The sequence below is a fragment of the Numida meleagris genome, chromosome 6 (genome assembly GCF_002078875.1).
Source record: "Numida meleagris isolate 19003 breed g44 Domestic line chromosome 6, NumMel1.0, whole genome shotgun sequence".
In the NCBI taxonomy this organism is placed as follows: Eukaryota; Metazoa; Chordata; class Aves; order Galliformes; family Numididae; genus Numida; species Numida meleagris.
The window spans coordinates 7,637,312-7,659,608 of record NC_034414.1 but is presented as its reverse complement, the minus strand read 5'-3'; the positions used below and the strand labels follow the sequence as shown (position 1 = coordinate 7,659,608).

General features: G+C 37.1%; 1 long non-coding RNA gene across 22 annotated transcripts in view; it reads right to left on the bottom strand.

Moving 5' to 3' along the window:
• The window catches only part of LOC110402020, a 160,255-nt gene that overhangs the window by 92,450 nt on the left and 45,508 nt on the right, over positions 1–22,297 (bottom strand). The window contains exon 4 of one of the 22 annotated variants that reach the window (XR_002440817.1): positions 19,136–19,214. The exons of the other annotated variants lie outside the window; for them this stretch is intronic. This is a non-coding gene — a long non-coding RNA (uncharacterized LOC110402020). The remainder of the gene's footprint in view (positions 1–19,135; positions 19,215–22,297) is intronic. 22 annotated transcript variants of the gene reach the window in all.

Genomic DNA, 22,297 nt, shown 5'->3' with positions numbered 1-22,297 from the left:
CTTTAAGTTTCTCAAAGCAAAGCAGGATACTTGATCTTGCATTTACTATGGCTCCTACAGTCACTTCATTACTAATGGAAGCTGTAGCTTCCTATTGCCATAGAAGTAATGGAGTGCAATCCATCTAAATCCTAATTGCTTTCATTTGCTATACATGGTACAAATGCAGCTGTTACAAATAGAAGCGCATATAGGAGCTAGACAGTCTGTGAATATGAAACTCATGCTTTGGAATCTATTTTTGTAAGATAATCAGCAACTTCTCATCAACTAAGCAAACAAAGGCAAAAAACAGATTGCACGTCTCACAGTCACTTCTTCCCCCCTCCCCCCCCAATAGTCTGGATTTCACCAGCAACCCTTCCCCCACAAACATAAACTTCATATTTAGCACAGACCAAATAGATTTAATCCACTGTGCTGATGTAATGACTCAGCTTTCCTCTTACACTTTGTCTAAATGATCATTTGGTTTAGTGTATTTTTCTACTTCATCACAATACTCCATGGAAGAGAAGAAAAAAACAGTCCACCTACTTGGACAAATTTCTTATTCTGGAGACCCCAAACCCCCTCTTGTTCCTAATAGGCCTGTTGCTTCAAGTTAGAACTATCCTCCCTTAAATGACACCTCAAGCTGGATTCTTCACTTCAACATTTTCAGGTGAGGAAAACAAGTCTCACAATTCAATCTCAGAATACAGAGCCTCAGAAGAACATTTCTTGCGTGTCGCCTACCCACCAATTTGTTTTCCTTCCATCAGTCCATGCATCTGACAAACATATATTTCATTTTTTAGTGCTCCCAAGGTGATGAGCAAAGTGATAGAAAATCATTACACAAAATTAATTAATATAAATATTTTGCCTGAAGGGGAAAACTAGGTAAAATCTGCAAAATCTGCACTCATACTACACCTTAAAGAACTTATGATAGCAATAAATTAGATTTAGACTCACTTTTAATAGACCAGACATGAGCTCACAAAAATACTCAGCACTGAGGGACATGGCTTAGGGGGCATGGTGGTGATAGGTCAGCGGTTGGACTACATGATCTTAGCAGTGGCCTTCTCCAAACTTAATAATTCTATTATTGCCCTTTTTATTTCTTGTAATTATAATACAATGTACAGATGCGTGACAGCATTTAGTTTTTTAGAACTGAAAATTAAGTATGTATCTGGCCTTTGGAAAACACTGACTCTGAACACAAGAGAATGCAGCATCTTTCACTTATGGTAGTGTTGGGGTAGTAGTAAAGCGCAAAACTTGGAAGTGCAGGTGGAATAGTTGTGTGTGTGGGTTTGGCGTTTTTCTTCTAAAAAAGAGAACAGAAAAGCTTCCATACCATCTAAGCTCCAAGAATCTCAAGCAAATGAAATGACTGCTAATTAAGGTTCACAGTCCATTCTGAAATCAGCATTTTAGCCAGTATGAATGGATAAAATGAACTCCAGAGCTTCAGTGGTTAGCCCAAGATCACGCAGAGTTGAGGGCAGCACTAGTGCTGAGTCAGAGTTCTTGGAGTACTTGTGTACTCCTGTTCTAACCACAGAACCACACACCCACATCACCCCAGAAATCTGCTGCATTTGGAGTCACAAAACACGATTTTAATAAAAAACATTTTCACAATAAGCTCATGTCTCCTCTCGATGAAGAGTAACATGACAGCTGAGAGTAACTGCAGAGCTCCTTTAAATATTAACCATCAGACTTAGAGTCATCACTAAGATTTTTAGGCTGTTTGCATCTCTGCTAAAGATGCAATGAAAATTAACCTTTCCGTCTGGATTATTCCATAAGCCACTATATGAACATGCAGGCAATGATGGAGGCACCAGGGCAAGTGAGCTGCTGAGGGTTGTGGGGAAATGGAAAACCCCCAGCTAATTTTACAGAAGTTATGCTGTACAGCTTTCTTTTCAGTGCTTCTCTTACAGCATTTTTGATTTTACTTTGTATTTTGCTTGTTTGAATGTCTCACAAAGAGCAGCAGAAAAAAGGAAGGTTTATTTTATAGTTAGAAACTTCTTTTAAAACAAAATACATGTGTAGGGAGCAGTCAGCAAATATTGGCAATGTCTACTGTTTAAGACCTTAGGCTAGGTCACAATCATTTGAATTTTATTTTTGGGGGAGGGGCAGGGTGGGGTACATGTGTGCAAATAAAATAGAAGTAGCATTTACTCAGAATATTTGAGTTAAAATTTCAAGGAAGAGTCAAGTCCATCAGCAGCCCTGAAATCCTATTACTTTTGGCTTCATTAAATTGCAAAATAGTAGGTTTTCAGTAATCTCTAAAGTCATTTTCCCTCTCTCTCTACAGAAGGCCTGAACTACGCATCATTTAAATCCTACTTAAGACATTAAAACAGGATTTCAGCATGATTTTAAACTATCAGTAAGCCACACGTGGGTCTTTTAAACCAGACTAAATTTAGTCTCTAGCTCCCAGCAGAATACCAGTACAAGCCCAACGCAATTTTTTCTATACTTTCCTTGTGAGTACAGAACACAAAATGCACAGCAAATGAAAACATCTGTGGTTTCCACAGCTACTACTTCAGTCACTGTCCAGACAGCTAGGCTACCTGTTTTTTTCCCCGTCTCCTTCAGCACATTCTTCATATAAAGAAAAAAAACCAACACAAGTGGTGAAGCACCAGGAACCCAGTCTCAAACTACAGTGCTCTTAAAACTACATTCTCTTAATAGAAGATGCAATGCCAAGAATTATTAAGGAAAATGTATTCAATTCCTAATATAATTTATACTTTTAAAAATTGGGTCTCACATGCAAAGAAAGATGGGAGCACCCACAACATTTATAGTTGTCATGTTGACTCACCCAGTCCCTCTCCTTCTGCTATCTATTCATTATTTTCTCTAAGGTAAAGGTTACCAGGGACCATAAAAAAAAAATCTTACTGAGCTAGTTCTGTACACTGCCAGAAGCAAGTGCATTCAATTACAAGTATTTTAGTTAATTGAACAATGAAACATGGTTATTAAAAGAGTTTCTATCTTAAGGTAATACTTAGCTTCTCTTCCTCCCTATTTCATTAGATTAGAAAGCAAACTGCAAAGGCAGATACAACTTGCAGTTATTTCCATCTCATATTGGCAGAGGGAACATGGGGTCCACCTCTTACGTAATCAGTTCAGAACAAATTTGTGTACGTAAAGCAATTTAAACATTATTGCACTGAGGGTCAGTTTTGTATATAACATAACTACCCATCCTTTCTGTACACTAAATCTTATATAAACAAACCCAGACAGTAGGATTAAAGGATAAACATGGCTAATGCTTAGACCCAGAGTCTATGATGAATGAAGAGCCAGGGGGGGGGGGAATAAAAAACACCAAAACATCAAATCCCACCCCCATCAACAGCAAAAAGAGGAAGAACCGTGAATACTTTTCTGTTCCTTTTCCAACCAGTCCAAAACATAGAATCTTCTTTCTGAAATGTGACTTAGTTCGGGTGATTTTTTTCTTCTTGCACTTGTTCTACTTTTTTCCCCATTATTACCTAATAGGCATGTTTTACCAAAATAACAATATAGAGAAGAAAAATATTAACATAATGTTAACAGATATAAGAGCTTATAGCTTCTGCATTCAAGGCTGTCTGCAGGGAAAAAAATCACTGACATTTGATGAAATTACCAAAGTCACTGCAAGGCAACTGCAAAGATACATGTATGCTTTTTTTTTTTTTTTTTAATTCTAGTATGGAAAATATGTCAGATTACATTACAGCATTGCATTTAAGATAAAAATCACTGTACCATTTAGGAATGCTAAACAAAGGACAAAAAAGTGAGAATTTCTTAACCCAGGAAGGTACAGAGGAAGAACATGATGTGAACAACACATTTTTTATTACTTTCAAACTACTGAAGTTGCACTTGTCATGGGAAAGGATCTTTCTTTAACCACATATTAGAAATTCATACATCTTGCTTTCACAAATGATACAACCTAAATATCAGAAGGTCATTCAGTACTTAATTTAGCTTTCAATATTTTTGTAAGTCAATCAGTATGATGGTCAAATGCAATTCTGTCATCATGATGTTTAATGTTCACCATTTCTACCCAGATTTAGGATCAATTTACTACCACATTTGCACTTGCTTGTGTTGATGTGAGGTGCTTTTACTACATCTGAAACTCCTTCCAAGTCCAAAAGTTTTGTTTTACAAATTACCTAGACTCTTTGGGACCTTTAGGGCAAAAGATGGCAAATCAATCTCATCTTAAAAATACAGAGAAAGAGTATGTTAAAATCTTTTCAAATTTTTATTTCTACATAGAGTAAGTTTTGAGCCAAAGAGATTTTAACTGACTGAAAGTAAAGCCAATGCCTATTCCAGATTTGATGTATTAACTCTAGAAAAGCATTTTCTCAATACATTAATAAAAAGAAAAGCTTTGCAACAGTACGATAGTGACTTCAGATAAGTAATCACAAACGCAATCTAAAGAATTGCATATACAATCTCATATTTGTCATTTTTTCCTTTAAGTTCCTTTTGTGAATGCCTCCAATGCAAAGAAACTGGGAGCAGACTTTTTTCTTCTCTCCTTTGAGAGAAGAATCTATCCCAGAATTCCACACCACGTACACATACGTGTGTGTCAATACATACACATCAGCGTATGCATGCATGTACATGGGAAGTAACCATTTACCCAGAAGCAAGCCAATTTTTTACATGTTTTACTTCATCTGTCTTTAAAAGAACACCCTTATGTTTGAACATAACTCAACAACTCATTCACATGATGGAAGAAAAACAGTTTTGCTGTCAAGGATCGACTGCTGCTCTGACATTCAAGCCTTGTATTTGCCTGTCAGAGAATAACCATCCTAAGGTTATAATGTGAATACGGCTAGCAATAAAACCAAAAAGGTTTAAAAAATTATTCCCATTAAAAACATAAAGTTACAGTGTAGTAGTTACTACCTCAGTGAAGCATTCTTTCAGAGACATAAAAGCTCTCTCTCTGCCCAAAATAGCAGTGTCCAAGTTTGCTGGCGTAGGGTTGAAAGTTATCAGATTAAAAAAAGCACTCTTTTCTGCTTGCTCTTATTCTTCCCTTCAAGTCTTAAGGTTTGGGGAGTGTTCAATAACGAGTAGGTGTTTCTTTAATTTTACTTTGATTCTGTAAGTCAAATTACACAATTCTTTTTAACATCAACTTATAAAAGTACTTTCATCTATGGGACGTAAACAACACAACTGCATATATAGAAGAGCTTCATCTAGATGTACTCGTTACATAATAAACGCAGCCAGTGGCCTAACCCTTCTATAGACCTCATAGACATCCTCATCAAAAAAAGAAGTGCACTACACTTATTTATAATGTAATGCTTAAATTAAAGAAAAATACTTGACTTGTATAGTGTGAAGCTGTTGGCATTTTTCTCAAATGACTGGATACAGTCATGCTACTGTGCACCTCCCTCTCCTCCCCTGTACTTTTGAGATGGTTTTTTTGTCCTGGCCTTCAAGGTGATGCTGAATCACACAAAGTACTTCAGTGAATATGTTCTTTGAAGAGCTGTTTCCACCACCACCCTCCACCCTCCCCAGTATTCAAGAAAGAACTCCCCAAGAGATTGCCTTCCATGGTTTCTTATACAGTATATTGCTTAAAAAAGACAACAAAACTGCACTAATAATGCAAGAACCCATATTGATTTCATCTTACCAAGGACTAATGAAATACCATGCATTGAAAAACCTTTCTTACTTTACAGAAGAGGCAAAATTATTGATCTTAAGCTAGAATTCTCAGGGAATGTTGTTCCTACAATTCAGCATGATTGCTGCTATGCATTGCACAACTCAATCCAAACCAATTTAGATCTAAGCATAGTAACGTACTTTAATTGTACTCATCTAAAGGGTAGGGGTAATTTATTTATTTTTTAGTTCAGTAGATACTGAGTACACTTTAAGCTGTTTGTCCTTTTCCCAGCCACCTGTCCTATACAAAACATGCAAGATAAGTAGGAACAAAAACTCTAGAAGCTGAAATCTGAGGCTGTTAACTTGGCATTTACAGTTTACAGCTGCCCGAAGATAATGGCACAAAAAGCCTCCTCCACAACATGCAAAGAGAAGGGATTTGCACCCATAAAAAAAGACAGTGCTTCTAAAAAACATGACTTAAAAGCTCTGCTTCCCAAGTATGTATTTCTGGATAAAAAAGAATTTATTAAACTTGTAGGCACTGCCTCACTATCAGCTAACTACAGAAATCTATTATAAAACTATGCTTACACATTACTATTAGTTTTTGTTCCTTCAACAGCAAATATAAAATTCATCTTTTTTTCTTAAAGTCATTTTTAAAAAGAAGACTTTTCATATCTATCTTCTGTGTATTATCTTGAAAAAAAATTGTCAAAAATGCAGATGTAATGAAAATTCTGAAGCCATTTCTGCATTGTGACCGGGACTGCAAGAATATTGTGCTCTTGTAATGAGATTCTGGAAAGTAAGACCTGATATTCTGACTGATGTGGAAAACTACAAGTGTTTTGATATTCACACACAGCAAAAATGCTTCCTTGATTAGTTCAAAATAGCAACCAACGTTTTGTTCAAAACGAAGCTAAGATTGCTCAGGTGGAAAATAACCTTACTGAGGGATGAAGTCGGGTTGTTCTTTAAAAAGAAGAAACAAGATGGAATGCTTGTTTTCTCTCCAGAAAATCCTAAAAAGATGCAGTGATGAGAAGAGTTGCTTCAGAACATCTGTGACCAAAAGGAACTGATAACCAAGGAGCACAGCCAACTTACGGCTGTAAGTTGTAGCAGCGTTCACTGGCACATCCCCATTGCCTGGGGGCACATCAGAAATCTGGTATTTTTTACCAGTTCTAGTCTGCTTTCTCAATAATCAAGGAAGTAAAACATACACTTTCTTTGCTACACTAATGACCCTTTAGCTGCCACATAAAGATACTGACTAAGTGTTTGCAGGAGGAGGGAGAAAGCAATAAATAACTTTAATTAAATCCATTTAGTCAGAAGTGTGAAATTATCTCAGTATTCCATTTCTCACAGACAACTTTCTCATATTTGTACAAACAATCCCAGAACTGAGGGCAAGCTAAAACATCTACTTTCCCTTCTTGTAATTTTCTCTCCCTTTAATGACCTTTCAGACAAGGTCTCCCCACATTTACTCAAGAACCATCTGGACCTACTTTCCCTCAAACAAGTTCCTACTGGTACAACTTTCACAAGCGAGCAACTTCATCAAGGCCCGAGAGGAGCTGGAAAGGCTGTACGCCTGCACGGAGGCCTTGCACTATGCGGTGTGTGTAACCTCTACTGCACACACAAATAGGCCTCCTAGCACCGGATAAGTCAACACCACCGCTTAAAAAAAAAAAAAAGAAGTCCACATTCTTTGCAAAAAAACAGTAGGACTCTTGCAGTCTCCTCTGTTAAGATTTGACTTGCACACTGTAACCAGTTCAAATGGAAAACTAACACTGGCACATTGCTGCAGCCAGCAACTCTCAGTGATCTTATGAGAAACGCAGAGCAATTTAAGTATGAGATCAAACCAAACAATACTTCCAAAGAGAAATGAATCACTGAAAACCTCAAAGTAGGAAGAAAATTAGAGCAACAATTTTTCATAAGAGCAAGTAAGAACTGAAGAAGGTTTTAATACTGTTACCAACTTCTGTAGCAAGAAATGCCAACACCCACTTGAAGAGTGCACTCAATAAGTAGCTATGATGAAGTAGCGAAGATATTTATCTAAAGAAAAAAAAGTAATCTCAAAAAAAAGAAAGGATGAGCGTGACTGCCAAGAAAAATATTATGATATGATATTGAAAAATAACCAGGTCTATTTAAACTCCCTCCAGAATCCTTCGTTAATATTTATTACCAAACGGCAGCAGCAGTGCATTCCGCAGGACAAACTTGTGTAGCTTTTTTGCCTTTTTTTTTTTTTTAAAAAAAAAGAGTGGAGGATTTTTTGTTTTCCAGTTTCTCGTAGATCTGACATGTTCTTTTCCTTGAGTATAGACAAATACATACAGTTTTGCTTCCTGGAAAGCCTTTAGAAAGCAGGCTAATTAAAAAGAGCTTACATAAATCTAAGAGAAACTACAGGTAATGACAGGAAACAGTAGCTGGTCATTCATGCCATAACAGAAATGCATATTGAAACTGTCAGCCCAAAACAATGATTATCTCTCTTATTGAAACATCCCACAACAAAAGCTATCTCCTTACTGATGCCAGTACTGTACGATGCCATCTACAGACCAAAAGGTGCTGCACTTCCCCAATAGCTAGATTGTGTGCATGTACTGGAGAAAAAGGTATGAGGCTCCTCATCCCAGCAACAGATCTCCTCTGCTAGAGCTGAGGAAAAGGAAAGGCAAGAGAACTGTTCCCACACTGCCTATGCCATTCTGTGTTGAACAGAAAGCACATACAATTTTCCCGCTCTCTCATTCACTTCCTACAGCTCTCAGCTATGTTATTTACATCATGTAATGTCAGTTGTGAGGTAATCACTGCCTCAGAGTAAGTAGAAAGATTGGTAACCCATTTCACACCAGCCACTGAGCAAACCACACAAACACAATCATCTTCGGACTTCCCTGAGGCGGAAGAAAACTTCTTGAGTATATGGAACCAGGGCTGGCTGCAATCCTGGCAGGAGCTGGAAAGGGAATTGAGAGCAATGAAGATGGGCTAACGGAAGAGAAACCTAAGTGGGAAGGGTTGGGCATTAAGCATTGCTTCGGGGCGGCTCTGCCTCCCCAGCAGAAGCTGCCTCTGCCTGCACGCTAACGTCTTGCAGCAGCACATGGCTTTCCGTGGTGCCAGCACAGTCAAAGGTAGCAGGGCCACAGCTCCTCTGCTATGACGAAGCAGACTGCTTCTCTAAGGAATTGCTTCCTGCATAAGCAGAGAAACCCTTTCACATCATAAAGGCATCAAGATATCACAACAGTTAATTAGATTAGAGATGTTACTAATCTTCTGAACTGATCTCCAAGACCGCACGAGTTTTATGGTATACTCTGCATCATTAAAACAGTTTTTGGAGGTCTTAATATAATTATTTTTCAGGGAATAGAATTGAGTACTCTGTTGAATGTGAGCCCTCCTTTACTGAAAAATTGTGTGTTACATTAGCAATACCTCTAGTATATCAGGTTAGGAAGAAAAATGCACATCAAGGGAGATTATGAATTAGAAAGTGCATTGGGCCACAAGAAACTCCAGTCTAGTCTGTGAAAACCAGGTCTTACGTGCCTGTGACATTACAATGACTAGACTGACTTAGTTCTCTAAGCACACCTTCATTGTCCTCCCTTGTTCCTTGCCTCCAATTTTTCAACGATTTCCATTACTCTTTGAAAGGTTTCTGCAATGCCTTTGAATCCTACTTATAAAAATATAAAATTGTTGGTGGAGTTCACTACATAAATGATATTGAATTATTAGTACAATACTTATTAGTAAGAAACCATATTTCTTATAATAGCAACATCTTTACTAGGTCTAAATGTCATTGTTTTCAGCCTTTTAGAATATAAAGGCATGAAACAGACAGAATTAGCAAGTACACGTGTCTATTACCCTGCTTTAAAAAAGTCCTGTGAGATGGGTAGGCTAGTTTTTTGTTAGGTGTCTATGGAATTCTTACAGTGGCAGCTGTGCTTCAAATCAAGTCAAGAACCTACCTATATGCTGGTGGGTCATTTTAAGAAAGGCACCGAATGGCTTATGAATTTGTCATCACCAGCTCCACACCGACAGAGCTAGCCCTTGAAGCCTCAGATAGTTATCATTTCCTCCCAAGTCACATCAGCCAATATTTTATGCCAACAAATACAACCAAGATACCAAGCCACACTGACCTATCAACATTCAAACTGGTGCACAAAATGAAACTCATCACACTGGAACAAAATGATGAAGTAGTAGTTTACACAGGATTTGACAAAATACATCTAACCACATCTGACAACTACTTGAAAGTTTACCTTAAATTTTTCCTTCACTGTGTCAAAATTAAAAAAAAAAAAGGGCAAAACAAGATCCACAAGTCCTACTGGATTTTAATAAGTAGCATACTGTGTAGTGTGACTTTGCCCATTGGTCAGCATATAACAACTGGAGAGTAACATAACGGAAGTAAACAAAAGCTCACAGCAAGACTTACCTACGGTGACTAAAACCACTAAGCTGCATAATTAATATGTTGACAGAGAACTGAATTCCACTAGCACTTTCTTTTCCCATATCACTCTTCCCAGGAGAAAACATTTCTTCTAATCTTAAAAGATCTTTTGACATTAAGTCTCACTGTCATTGTAAGTTAAGCCCTTTTGACTTATTTCGTAACATCAGTGGCATTCCAACAAGAACATGAAATACAATAAATGGCAAGTTTAATCTCTTCACAAAACAAGCAAACTAATCCTTGTTCCTGTGATTATTTCTCTGCGAAATAAAAACACTCGCAAAGAGTTCAAGCAAATTAAATGATGGGAGAGCTCCCTAGGGAAGCTGATACTGAAATTCCATATGTCATATCCAGAAAATGGAATTCCAGAAAGTGGAATTCTCACTGAGTCTTGAAACTGAAAAGTATGAGAACCCCCCTCCCTGAATTAGTTGAAAGTTGTTTGCATCATTTAAATGCTTACAGGTAACAAAAAAAGGCAAAAGAATGCAACTTGAAATACAGCAAATACAGTTCAATTAGGCTAGATCATTTTCACGTGTCTCTTTCAAGCTTAGTTTCTTCCATGCAGATTCCACTGCAAAGGCAGGCAGAGAAGAAAAACTTCAGGAAACCTACCACTACTACCTCTGCTAAGGTTAGCTCACTGAAAAGCTATTAACCAAGTCACGCAAAAGCTTTGGCTGATCTTCCATAATATGAGACTTTTAGTTCAAAAGTACCGAATGCAGTATTTTCTTCCGGTTCCAATTATCCAGTGTGGGCATGGCGCAACCTCAGCCTTAGCTGAAAAGCCCCAGCAACAGGAACAACTTGAGTGAAGAGTCCTAATTTTGAATGCAGTGGATGTGTTTCCATCGCTGCACCTATCTTGGAGTCTGATTTGCATTTGTTCAAATATATATATATATTTTTGGTCAAATACACGTCAACCAAGTAAGCTGACTTTGTAAAGCAGAAAACTCCACACACTTCAGCATAAGACATTCTATAAAATATTGCAGTTTGCCCAAAGAATTAGGCAAGGCTTCCTGAAACATCCTTACTGCATTACCATTCATACTGCACTTCCTGAAGGAATAGGTTATTTTCTCTAGAGTCTAATAAACTCTAAATAGTATTTCCACAGTAGAAAATATACTATTATAGAAGATCAAAATCAAATGGGTGAAGAGCAGATTTCAAATGGAAGCTGTTAGCTGTAAGAGCACGCTGGGCCCTGTATAATGTCTCATTTTCTTTTGTAACTAGTGTTGGTTGCTGTTACCAAAGGAACTACTCAGACTTAGCACGTGTGAGTATCACCACAAAAGCATGTTAGAATACTTTCGGAAATACCGTTCCCATCAGGATTTACTCACTTTTTGTTTAAGTACCCTCTGTTTACATACAGTTCCTGAACATTAACGACAAAAAGTAGCCCCAAATCAGAAAAAAATGACATCCAGCATATACAGATGATGAATAAAGTGAAACAATCCAGTCCTCAGCTATCACACTAGTCTTGCATGCAGCCAGACCTCAGTATTGCCGAGAGCATTCACAGAGCAAATGCCATGATGTTACCTGAACTTCTCGTAGAGAAGTTCACGCTACATTTACACCAAATCTGCAGAATCACAATTCAGATTACAGATAGCCCAAATGCATCCTATGTTGGAGTGCCTGTTCCCAGGAATACAAACATTTTAAGGAACAGCATCAGCATTTAGTGTTGTAATCTTAGCACAAACTAGTGAAAATACTAATGATTTCTGACCAGGGATACAGAAGCTGTCAAGTTTCCAAAATGACAAAAAATTGCTGTTGCTGTCCATTTATCTTTTGAGGCCAGAATACGTCATTTCTTTTATTATACCCAAAAGGTATTATCGTTGGCACATGACCATACTACAGTGGAAATTTCCCGACATACTAGATTATATGACTGCAATTTGTCATTGAGCAATAATTCTCTGCATACAAATATCTGGATAGACTCCAATAAAAACTGTATAAACTGCTAGACTACAAACATTTTAATCTTGCAGACTGCTGTGGAATGTTTAACTCCAGTCCCAGGCCCGTCTTCAGCATGCATGCTGCAACCAATTTGCTGTTTGCATGTCATTTTATCATTATGATTATAAAGAGGAGGAAAAGCAAACAAACCTTTTATTAATAGCTGCTTATCTACAAGGAATAATAAAAAATGAAGAAAAAAACAACAAAAAAGACTACTTCCCATTTTCATTGACATAGTTCTAAATATTCTGCAAATCTACAGCTGCTGAATTTATCCTAGTATTCACTCTAACAGAACATGTGTTTCCAATTTGAATTTTAAACAGAAAAATTTTCTTTACAGCTGTAAAAATCTTTTCTAATCAGAAGATGTCAGTAGACAAGATGTTCTATTTTTAAGTCTGAAGATACTCTGAAAAAAGCTAGTTGGCTCAGTTATCTGAGAATACTGTCGGTGTACAATCCAAGAAGTTAATTTCAGTGTCAAAGCGCAAAAATCTCACAGTAACATTTAGCTAATAGTTTATATCACAACTGTGGTTTATACCATGATCTCAAAAATATTTCCATACCAGCATGTATACCATGACAACTTATTATTTGCACAACATTAAAATTAAAGCATTTAAAACCCCACAAGGGTGGGAACATCATGAAGAAAACACTTTGGATAATACAGAACATCTGCATTGATTGCGTACAAAGTATCTTAATGAGAAGACGCAATGCTATAAAACTACTGGATCTTTAATTTCACCTGGAACCATGAAAATCAGTAATTCAGTGCCAGTGACGTAAGGATTGGCTCACTGGGGAGTCCTCTCCACAACTGCTTTTAAATGAGGTCACCTACTTCAGGGGCACTGAATCGTAACAGTGTTAGAGATGAGTTGATGCGTGTCCTTCTGCACCTGGAATTGACTCATGTTAATATGGACAAAATTTTATTTCGCAGCCTAAAATCAGGGTGGCAAAATTCAGTGTCACACTACCGGCAGCATGAAGCAGAACAGGGCACTGGGAGTGCCACACATAGAATGGAAGACTGACAGTATGTTGTGAAATGTTAAGTGCAAGGACTTACATCAAGATTCTGGATGTGTGTGAGAGGAAAAAGAGAGGTGGAAGAACTGAAGATTTCTCACGCATGAGAGCAAGGACAAACAAGAGTGAAGATCCTAGTGTCTATGTGGGTGGGGAAGGCATCTGGGCCAAAGTGAGAGAAGGCTCCCAGCAGAAAGTTGTCACAAGGAAGAGTCGGGAGAGAAAGGTTCCATCATACAGGAAAAAAAAAAAACAAAAATATTCTTTAGCCTGCTGTTTCTTAGAATATTCTCAAAATTAAAATAAGGGGGCAGGATGGAAATAAATTAAACAATTAAATGCTTCCCTGATATATATTTTTCTTTATAGCACTCAAGCATTTATATTCCTCAGCCAGAAGTTAAATACTGGATTCTCTATTCGGCAAACTAATGAACATTTACAATATTCTCCAGAGATAATAAACATTAGTAATAACAAGCTATTTTAAAAAAATACTTAAAAAATTCAAGTTACATTTCAAAGAAAGGTTACCAAAAAAAAGAAGCAAAAACCTCACAAGTTCATATACAAGTTCATATATATCAAGATTATGTATTACCTTGTTCTCTAATACCTACAAATTCCACTTTCTAAGAAAAAAAAAAAAAAAGAAACAAGTTTCAAGCAATGTTCCACACTAGCATTTGTTCACCCCTTGCTGCACCCTCTCCAAGCTGCATAAACACTCCTGGCAGTGCCAAACACTGAAATGGCTGCATGACAGATGGCACGTCTGGCAGTTTACATGTCACTGAGAATGGCAGGCAAAAATACCTCATGAATAACAGCATTTTGTGTTTTGGGAATATGCTTGCTATGGACTTTTTGGAGTTTGGGAGCCTTTGGAGACATTTTTATTTTTTAAAACCACATCTATGTTTAATTTGGTAGGGTCAATTATTGCAAACAATAGGCTGTAAAATGTTTGCTTCACACCCCCTCCTTTTAGTACGTCTCCAGAAGCAACAAGTAAAAAAAAAAAAAAAAAAAGAATGATTGTTAACTGTGCAACGTTGTCATGCCTTAACACGCTTCTCAGAGTTTTACGGTTTAACTAGTAGTTCTTTAACCTATATTTTCAAGTCAGCCTTTCCTGTGCCAAGTCAAAAAGAACAAAAAAAAAAAGATGCAGAAATACAAACCCATCTTTCAGTACTTAAAAAAAATAAAAAGGAAAAATCAGCATTTATAAGACTGATGATTTTTTAAAATGTCAACTAATTTCTAGCACCTGTTTAGGAGTTTCAAGAGATTCTTCTTTATCATGGAGGTGGGAGTGAGGCAGATGGTGTTGGGAAATCACAGGAGCCTATGTACATCAACGTACTGCATTTATATACGAATCCAGTCTCCAAAATCCTGCGCCACAAAATTTATAAGATACTTCTCTCCAGTTTCACAAGTGAGCAGTCATAGGAGCTACCAAAACTAAGTACTAACTTCCTCGTCACTTTAGTTTAAAAGATAGCAGTGCTATTCTGAACACAACTGAACAACAAAAAAAAAGTAACGCTCCATGTTTTGTCATGGTCAGATTCAAAATTAAGTGCTTCAGAATTCCATTCACAATCTCTCTCTCCATTAACTTGTATCATTTACATTAAAATAAGTAGCTTTGCCCTCAAGTGAATCTAGCAGCTTTCATGGTGGAATTTGTTTGCAGGTGTATAATTTACGAGACAATCTCTTACGGTCTCATGTCATTTGCTCTACCTATTGAATCTGAACTAATTACCTAGTTTCTCTCTAATACAGATAGACAGGCCCCTTCAAGGGACATTAATAAAAACATCCAGGGAAAATGAATGCTAAACAAAACTCACTTTCCTACATCACAGCCTTGCAGGCCTCCAAGACTGGAAAGCTCCCAAAGCTGGCAAAACACACCACCTACTTGCTGACAAAATATGCTTTCACAATTGGATGGAGAGACTTGCCAGCTGACAGATTCCAAGTGAGACTGCACTGTGTGACTCTTTAAGCGAGGTTATGAGTTGGCCAGAGATGATCATGCACAGATCCCAAATTTGTGGCACATCCCCTCCCCACCAAGGACTGCGTATTCCTAACCTTACTATAACTAGTTCTTATTACTCATACTATCATTACGAAAGGAATTTAATGAGAAACATGACCACCCTCCCCCCCAAATAAAACATTCCACTCCACGATGGGGGCAGAGGAAAGAAGGTAAACAAGAATCCATTTTCTAGCTACTTAGAGTTCACATGGCAAATTATCAGTCTTTGTGATAGCAAAGTGATATTTATACACAGAATTCAGAAGAAAACTAACGTTTCAGATATCCTTAATACACACAAAAGGAAATTTCTTGCATGACAGACAGGATATAAGCTCCTCAAAACAAAGCAGCTATTTGAGCCACATCTCTTTATTGATGCACTGATACAAATACAAGGGGGTATCATAATTAACCATGAAAAAAAGAAAGAATAAAAGTGTAAAATATTCCTCAAAAAAAACCATTTTGTTTTAAGTCTCACATTGAAGGCTTCTTTTAGGTTTACAGATACGTATCACATCATGATTAGCATTGGGCAAAATTAACGAGATACGGCTAAAAATATAGACAAAAAGCTAGAAAACTGTTTGGAAAAAGCCTCTTCTCAGGGATGACGTGGGTGGCTGTTGACCTCAACATGCATACATGGACAGAGAACACACTAGGAACATATGGTGGAAGAGTACCCTGCATGAGCAGCAGTAGTCAGAGGGGGTTCACAGCGAAGCTCTCTTGCTGGCTTTTCTTACTGAAGCACTGGAGAAATACCGGGGGCACACCCCTGCCATGGATGTATCCAGGGCAGGGGGAAAGTACTGTCAGAGAATCTGTGGATGCCCTACGTACAGCAAGGAGCTGGAACTACATGATCTTTAATGCCCCCTCCAACCTAAGTCATTCCATGATTCACATACAAAGTCTTCCTCTGGTGATATCAATGCAATTATAAGTGCTTATTAAGCAGGTTTTAATCAATGGATTAAGAAACAGTTCAGCTGCCAAGAAGAGTAAAATCAATTTCAGATCAAAGCATATAACACGTATAGAAGGTGACTAAGTACTATCTGTCAGCATGTTGTTCTATGACACAGAAGAGTCATACGTATAAAAATACAAACGCAGAAGATATACTCCCTGCACATTTCTCTTTTATCCTTCAAATAATACCATCAGCTAGTGTCAGAGTTGAGTACATGCCAGAGAAATTATACCAGCCGGGGGCTAATCTGAGAGATAGGCCAAGTTTGACAAAATTTTCTTACAAAAAGTTTGCTTTCATGAATCGGCACAGTTTCCCCTTATTAAATAGTGATGTCGACTTTTTCTTGTTGTTTTAGATGTGTCCTGATTTTGGCTTGTGCTGAATGACTTGCTATTCCACTCTAAGTCAATTCCTTTGATTATTACAAATGCCAAGCCATTATTCTTTATCAGTGAGGAAAGCACTCGCTACTGTTCTCCAAAATAAGTAACATGAAAAAAATCAATGCAGAATTTCAGAGTTCACAAGGCAGTAAATATATCAGTCAACATGCTAACAGTTGATATTATAATAGTCCTAGATTTGCATAAATTCAGTTCATCTTGGATTACCTTGAAAAGACAGATAGCTTTAAAATCAGAAACACTAATAACTATTTAAATGAGAATTTGGATCTTGTCAAAAGCACGAATTGTGTGCTTGTCCTCTTAGAGAAGAACATCCGCTTACTGAAACACATGAAGATTTTTTTCTACGACGCGATTCCTATCAGTAACAGTCCTTAAGTTCCACGTTGCACTGTGAGCTCTCCCGGCTGCGCAGGACTCCAATGCAATTCCAGCTCTGAAAGCCCTCATCCTTATCCCATGGGGAATGTACAGTCTTGCTAGCTCCTAATATGCGTTGACCTACAGCTCTGCCCTGGGCCAAGCTCCCACCCCTTGTTTTCCAGGAGTGGCAAGGCTCCATTCTAAGTCCAACTCAAAAGACCTTTCCTCCCTACACTGAAACACAGAAAAGTGATTCCAACTCCATGAATACAGAGAGCAGCAGATCCATCCTAACATCAGCCCTCATCTTAGCTTCCTTGGGTAGCATAGGAATACCAGCTCAGAAAAATCTCACGTTCCTAGCCCTCCCATGCAGATCAAGTTCCAGAATTCATTACTGTATTTTCACTTGACTATAACCCCAGATTAGGACACATATTTCAGAGGCAATGAATCTACGTAACTATGTTGGTTCTATTCAACACTTTCCAGGAGTATAGTCTAATTCTTGATCTGGATACACAGCCTAACTGCATTTCAAGTCAGCATAATAACAACATACAATGTGCATTGGCTTATCCTTCCCCATTCTCTACTACACAAGCACAGACTGCTGGGTCCTGACCCTGTGACCCTTTGCATGCTCCGAGCATAAATATCCTGAAAAACAAAGGGACCAGATTCTAAAACATCTCACGGTATATATCTCAAGATAATTCTAAAATCAGACAATAGTGATAAAAAGCTATTGACATCACTCAAAAAATCACACTTGTTGAGAGAGATGCTCAAACAAGAACATTTAAATGTTCTGTACTCCGCACTGGTGTGGCCACATATTGAGTAGGGTATTCCATTTTGGACTCCTCATGACAATAAAAAGACACTGAAGCGTTGGAGCATATCCAAAGAAAGGCAACAAAACTGGAACACAGGTCTTATGAGGAATGACTGAAGGAACTGGGATTATTCAGTCTGGAGAAGTAGCAGCTCAAGGGAGATCTTATAACTCTCTACAGCTACCTGAAAGGAGGTTGTACCAAGGCAGGGGCCAGTCTCTTCTTCCAAGTAACTAGCAACAGAACAAGAGGTAATAGCCTTAAGTTGGGCCAGAAGAGGTTCAAGTTGGATATTAGTTAAAATTTTTTCTTAGAAAGAATGGTAAGGCATTGGAACAGGCTGCTCAGGAAAGAGGAGGAGTTGCCACCCCTGGAGGTCAAAAGATGTGTGGATGTGGCACTTAGGGATGTGGGGCCACTTAGGGTTTAGTGGGCATGGTGGTGATGCCTTAACGGTTGGACTAGATGATCTTAGTGATCATTTCCAACTTTAATGATTCTATGAAATCTAAAGTTAACAAGAGAAAACATTAAACTCATAAGACAACCTACAAAAAGTAAAGTGAAAAGAAAAAAAAAAAAGAAAAGCAGCAATGTAGGTTATACTTTGGAATTGGATTCTTTGTTTCTCCAAGATTTTGTTTTGCCACTTGGATATTTAACTCCATTCAAGATGATTTTTTTCTGAACTATTTACAGTCTGTCTGTCCTTTTGTGAAAGATGAACCTTTTCTTCTCTACCCTACTCTCCATCTTGACAAAAAATGTTTCAAAACTAGTGTATTGTTTTGTTGGCATTCTTGTTACTTGATTTGTTAGAAACCTAGTTTGATGACAGAACTCTTCAATGAATGTGGCTGTGATGATCGCACTCTATTTCTATTCCCATCTCCCACACTCTCCTACATTATCTGAAGTTAAATGTATTTTACATTTCCATTCCCTTTCTGAAGTACCGAGGCTGTCAGTACCTAGTGTGATGATACATCCATGGCTGACCAGTGAAGTGATGTTGAAAATGTTTCTGAGACTGTTGCAGTACTTTACGTTGTACAAGTTGAGAAGTATTCATGCTACAAATATGCTGACATGCCCCTAATATCAAGGTCATCTTCAGTTCTACACTGAGATCATGCCGTAAGTAATAATAACACATAGTACAAACACTACCTTTTCTCAATTTTCTGCTGTCATTAGAAGGTCTTGGCATCACAGTCAGTAGTGAACATAAGGTGCATGAAGGAGATTTCTATAAAAGAATATGTAAAAATAAACAAAACAAGAAAACAACACAAAGCCCCCAGAGTTAGCATTGGAAGACAAACATTGGGAAACTTGCAGTCTGAGTGGTGGATTCAGTCAGGATGCAGTTCCCTCTCCTTACGAGCTTCACATTCTGCTTTTGTGATAAGGGAGAATGGTTAAAAAAAACAAAAAAAACCAACAATGAATACCAAACAAGGATACATCTACTTCTAAGACAGAAGGCAGTCAGAAAGTCCAAGAACCTTTTTCAAAAAACAGGTACGGACTTAGAACAGTATATTCCCATAAAAATACAAAGCCACAATGGGAATGCGAAGGAAGCTTCCTGCTCAGAGTGTGAAATTCTCAAAATAATTTTCAAAACTGAAATAAGTCAACTAAAAATCTATCTTGTTCCACTTCATTGGTCACTTACTTCGGCTCACATGATAATACAAATGATTATCTCAATGAGCTTTTCTGATTCAAATACAACTAACACTCATATTGTTCTTTTATTTCCAGAAAAATACACCACCAAAATATTCAGAAATTGGTATTAAGTTTACTAATATACTTGCAGGCAAGCATCCAAGATCTACTCTATAATGTGCAGAAGAGCAGCTTTCAACATGCCTTCTCCCCTAAACATTCCTTTTAAAGTCAACCTATTTCTCAAGAAAATATAGAGTAAAATTGTAAGAGAATAAGATATTTTTAACCTGTTCAAATTTGCTGCTGTTTACTTAGAGTTTTCCACATTTGCTAACCAAGTTTCCTAGAATTTCTAGCTCTGGTTTTAGATGTAGCAAGCCAGGTAAATTCATACTTCTTAGGGTCTGTTTTTATCTAAGACGATTTATGGTATTTTTCACTCTATAATCACCAGGGCTAATGATCTACTACAAAAGATTAAGATCTAAAAATCCAGATTGTAAAGTCAAAAAAGAAGATTTAATATCCATAAATTAACTCCCACTCTTGCAAATCAAATACCTATCCCATTCATGAGCATTTTAAACTGGTCCCTCCTCAGGCAGGGAGGATATTTTAAACTTCAAAGTTAATCCTCTCTTGATCTGGATTAATTGCTGTAAGAGCCTGCAAGTCTTTCTGAGTGCTCTTGGCCAGCTGTTATGACCTACCTGTTTCCTTTATTCATTCCTTAAAATTAAAAATGCATTCCTGTTCCAAATTAACCCTTTCCCTACTAAAACACATAATTACCTGTGAGTTTCCACAACTGCATCATTGTCTACATTTTGTTGTATGCTTCATACAAAGAGTGTTACTACAGCAACAAGTGGATCTTTACATATAACCACAACTGAGGACACACTATATATGCTTAAATTGAGGTCTGAATACGTCAACTAAAAATTTTAGATGGAAAGAAGTCTTAGTAACAAAGTAAATACAATTCTAAGAATGATCAGAAATATCATTGCCTGTTTGTATGCCCCTGACTATTGCCCAGCGTTTTAGTGGAGATTATGCCTTTGCCCATCCCTGCCTTCCAATCAGTACAAGTAGTTTAATCAAAAAGCAGCATTAAAACTGACAAATTAAGTAAGAAAAGACAGTGCGGTTGTCTTCACTCACATTGAAGTCCTTTCTTGATAGCATAAATCTCAAAATTATCAAAAGAAAATCAACTTGTTTTTCAATAAAAACCAGTACTTTTTTCAAATATATTTGAAAATACTACCTATAGGTAGCAAAAGTGTTACAAAGTTGGACAACTGGCATAAAACAGTTGCCCTTCAAACGCCTCACTGCTACATGTGCACAATAGCCACAAAATGATTTTATTTTTTACTGTTATAATTACAAGTAAATTTGAAATCAAGTTTTTTCAAGGACAGGTCAAGATAAACACTTCTTAGTGTTTACAAATATTATAATTTAAATTAAGAACTGTCATTTATATATATATTATAAATACAAATCCTACAATTTATCACGTTGTTTAAACAAATATGGGTAGATAGCCAATACCAACTTTTTTCTTCTTCAATAAAAGTAAAATACTCTGTAGCTATGATATCTTAAAATATTTATTTCAATTCTCTGAGAACTAATTTCCAATTACCAAAATACAAAGCGAACATCATAGAAGAAAAACTGCAAACAACTTCATATGAAGAAATACAATAGAAACATTTTAAACCAAAGTATTTAGCTTCAATATAACTGTGAAACATAGCCAGCAGATTTTGATAAGAGCTCCCTGGCACCTTAGTATATAGATAAATTGCAAAACAATTCAGACACTGCTGCAAAGACATTTAGGGGCTTCTGGTGATGTAAATATAACTTAGAAAAAAATAAATAAAATTTTAGTTTCTACAATAAACTTACTTAAAAAACCCAAATGCTAAGACTTTCACTTATTACTCATCTCAGCTGGACTTTTAGAGCTTGTACTGCAAACTGTTATAAACTGGATAGTTTCTTCATAAAATTTATTTGCTTAGATGGTACAGTGCCTAACAGCTACTCTGTCATGGAACTGTTTCTTTAAACAAGAAATATGCAAGATCTCACACACCTTTTGGATCTTGCAAGTGTCAAACATTACAGCTATTTGTTGTATCATCCCATGGTTATAATTGATTTGAGGTTTCCCTATTACTTATCAGTTATACAACAGAAGACCAATCATAACTGTATTCTCAGCAATACTATCTAGACATTGCGTTGCCCTAAGTACTGCTTTCATTGTCTGTAAAACCACAATTCTTCCCAAAATTTTTGTAACATCACTTGCCAGCTTCCTTAACTGGATAACAACAAATGTATCATCTCCAAGTACATTTTTCTCCTTCCTACTTCCATTAAATGGATGCATTCTAAGTAAGTCTGAATGGCCTTAATTTAGTTAAGGAATTGACACTGCTTCAACCGTAACCATAAAAAACAAAGATTTAAAATTTAAGCAGACAACTTTATTCTAGAATAATTTTATTCTAACTGAATTCAGTCTGCAGGTGGGATTTCACATACCCCTATTTCAGAACTTCTTAGCTTTCCATTCTGGTTTAGCTCTACACCGAAAGCCAGTCCATAAATAAGAAGATATTTTCC